Below are 3,671 nucleotides of genomic sequence, written 5' to 3' on the forward strand. Positions count from 1 at the left end.
TTGTCCTTCTGGAAGGTTCTCCCATCTCCACAGAGGAACTCTGGAGCTTTGTCAAAGTGACCATCAGGTTCTTGGTCACCTCCCTGACCAAGGCCCTTCTCCCCCGATTGCTCAGTTTGGCCTGGCGGCCAGCTCTAGGAAGAGTCTTGGTGGTTCCAAACTTCTTCCATTTAAGAATGATGGAGGCAACTTTGTTCTTGGGGACCTTCAATGCTGCAGTAATGTTTTGGTACCCTTTCCCAGACCTGTGCCTCAACACAACCCTGTCTCGGAGCTCTATGGACAACTCCTTCGACCTCATGGCTTGGTTTTTGCTCTGACATGCACTGTGAACTGAAGGACCTTATATAGACTGGTGTGTGCCTTTCCAAATCATGTCCAATCAATTAAATGTACCCCAGGTGGACTCCAATCAAGTTGTAGAAACATCTCAAGGATGATACATGGAAACAGGATGCACCTGAGCTCAATTTCAAGTCTCAGAGCAAAGGGTCTGAATACTTTTGTAAATTTTGTTTTTTTATTTTTAATAAATTCGAAGAAAAAATTATGGGGTATTGTGTGTAGATTGAGGAAAATGTTTTATTTAATACATTTTAGAAAAAGTCTGTAAAGTAACAAAATGTGGAAAAAGGGGTCTAAATACTTATTATTTTACCCCCCTTTCTACACAATTTTGTCATATCCAATTGGTAGTTAAAGTTTTGTCCCATCGCTGGAACTCCCGTACGGACTCGGGAAAGGCGAAGTTCGAGATCTTGCATCCTCTGAAACACAACCCCACCAAGCCGCACTACTTCTTGACACAATGCACGCTTAACCCGGAAGCCAGCCCTTCTAGTGTGTCGGGGGAAACACCGTACACTTGGCGACAGTGTCAGCGTGCATGCGCCCGGCCCGCCACAGGAGTTGCACGATGGGACAAGGACATCCCGGCCGGCCAAACCCTCCCCTATCCCAAACGACGCTGGGCCACTTGTGTCGCCTCATGGGTCACAGACTCGGAAGGCCAATGTATATATATATTTGACATAGAAACACCGGATTTAAGGCATTTAATTTTTTACATGTTCATTAATTATGAAATTATTAAAAATATTAACATTCCACCCATGAGGCCACTAGGTCGTTTGACTGCAGGAAAGGGATGTATTATACTTTTTTGACTTTATAATGCTAATAGAGCACTTGTATATTTATCAAAGTTAGGTAAAATATATACTCTTTCTCAGCAGGATATCAACATCAAACTCACCATTTCCAATGCCCAGTATGGATAAGATGTCCTTTGTGTGAGTTTCACTTGTCTTTAAAGTCTTAAATAGGCTTTTCAGGTGAAAATCAGCAGTCTTCTGATCTTGACCACAGTGACTGTGGATATAGATGTGATATCTATAGCTTCTCGTATTGCATATTATTATAGTTGAATGTATTGATTTTTAGATTGAGTCCCACTTAACACAATGATTACAATCAGAAAATGTAAATACCCAAACCTTTCCACAGCCTCTCTGAAGTCCTTAGTCATGAAGAGGACCTGCAGAACACTGTTCAAATAACAGGTTGCTCCTTGATTAACTAAGCCATTGTAGTCTAAAATAAATAAAGAATAATGAATTATTGTAGTACCATAACTGATCCACTTCAGTGTGTCAACATGTAGACTTATAATGGTTCGATCTTGAGACAGAAACGTACTTCTTGCTTACCAAATATGAGGTCAAGTCTCATTTTAAACTTCTTCAAGATGCCTTTGTCACATCCTTTTTTCTTTGGATTTAATTTTTTCATGTCTGAATAATCAAAAACTGTTCTGTTACAGAGCAAACAATAAAGCCATAATCTGTTAGATTTAAATGTATAAACCCCTTAATTTGGAAAAATATATTTAAGCCTACCTTATTGTAAACACATAAGACTAATAATAAGAGTATTATTATCACAACACTATAACAATTATAACAACAATGATATAACTACAACAATAACAATAATAACCACATTAATATGACTATCAGGCTAAATCATTTATGAAATAACACTGAGAATGTCGTAATGTATCTGGGCATCCTGTTTCGAAACTTGAAGCACAAGCATTTTGCTACACTCACATTAACATCTGCAAACCATGTTTATGTGACCAAATACATTTTATTTTATTTTATTTACTAGGCTACTTACTTGGTGATTTTATTTTATTTATTAGGCTACTTACTTGGAGTTTTAATTTTATTTACAATAATTGTTCAGACCTATTCCGATAACCCAGCCCTTCACCCCGTAAAGACGCACCATAGTTTCATTTTTGTACATCTGTTTGCGCGGATTTTCGTTTTGAGGTTACTGCTGTAGCAACACTCATTTGTGGACACTGATATGGAAAATGTCATCTGTAATAAAATCTAATTGTAGACCTCCCATATGGATTCAAATTCCAAATATTTGAAGATTCGCCACAACAATATGCACGCATACATGAATAACTTACTAGTAGCTTCAGCAGTGCTGAAATAAAGCCTGGAAACGGACATCAGGCGTCTGTCACGGTTGTCGTCTGGAATGGAGGACCAAAACGCAGCAGGAATGTTGATGCTCATCTTGATTTATTTATAAAATAAAGTGAACACCAAAATAATAAACAACGAAGAACGACCGATCAACAAAACAGTCTTGTAAGGCTCGCACAGGCAAAACAAGAAACAATCTCCCACAAACACTAACCCAAACAATTACCCATATATAGGACTCCCAATCAGAGGCAACGAGAAAGCACCTGCCTCCAATTGAGAGTCCAACCCCCATTAACCTAAACATAGAAATACAACTAACTAGACTAAACATAGAAATACATTAACATAGAACAGTGCCCAAAAACCCCGGAATACATAAATCAAATACCCTTCTACAAAAACACCACCCCGAACAACATAAAACAAATACCCTCTGCCACGTCCTGACCAAACTACAATAACAAATAACCCTTATACTGGTCAGGACGTGACAGCGTCTTACAACACCTATATACCGGTATGATTACTTGACTTGATTACTCTGTTAGTTTCATGTACATTTTAGCACTGTAATAACACTCAAAAAAACGTAGCCTACCAACAACTTACCGATTTTCACCGATTTTTCAGCAAAATTTCAGTTTCAATTTAGATTCACCTTACCTCGCTTGAAATCTACAGTAATACGCATATGTGGCCAGATGTGGCGTATTGTATACGGCAACTGAAACAAATAAAACAAATATTGAGAGTTGTTATTAATAATGTATATCCCCAAACAGATCCTATTAAATTAGTATTCAAATTCCTGATTCTATGATCCCCTCTCTCACATACATATATATTTTTTTAATGAAGCACAACGTTTAGGTCAAATAAAATGTCTAAGGGAGATTATAGATGATGTAGCGAATCGTCGATAAAAAAATCATGAAAAATAAAACGATAGAAGAGGAGAATAGACATTTCCAATCTTCCTTCTGGATCCCATACAAGGAGAACAGGCATGAGTATTCCAGCTGCTTGTCTGTATGGTACTCATACCCTGCCTTAAAAAACCTTCACTTGAAAAACGAGAAAAAAGCAGCAATAGTACTGTTTGTTCATTTTGAGACACTGTAGCCTCAAAATAGTCAGAATTAATCAAAGATAACTCAAGAA

General features: G+C 37.7%; 1 long non-coding RNA gene across 1 annotated transcript; it reads right to left on the reverse strand.

Annotated features, from left to right (window-relative positions):
- Positions 1 to 1,201: 1,201 nt before the first annotated feature.
- Positions 1,202 to 1,780, reverse strand: LOC115198389 (uncharacterized). The gene is made up of 3 exons (XR_003879223.1): positions 1,710 to 1,780; positions 1,497 to 1,593; positions 1,202 to 1,371 (listed from the first exon to the last, which is right to left on the reverse strand). It is a non-coding gene; the product is annotated as an uncharacterized LOC115198389 (long non-coding RNA).
- Between the last annotated feature and the right edge of the window lie 1,891 nt (positions 1,781 to 3,671).

This window comes from Salmo trutta, chromosome 8, assembly GCF_901001165.1.
Source record: "Salmo trutta chromosome 8, fSalTru1.1, whole genome shotgun sequence".
NCBI classification, from domain to species: domain Eukaryota; kingdom Metazoa; phylum Chordata; class Actinopteri; order Salmoniformes; family Salmonidae; genus Salmo; species Salmo trutta.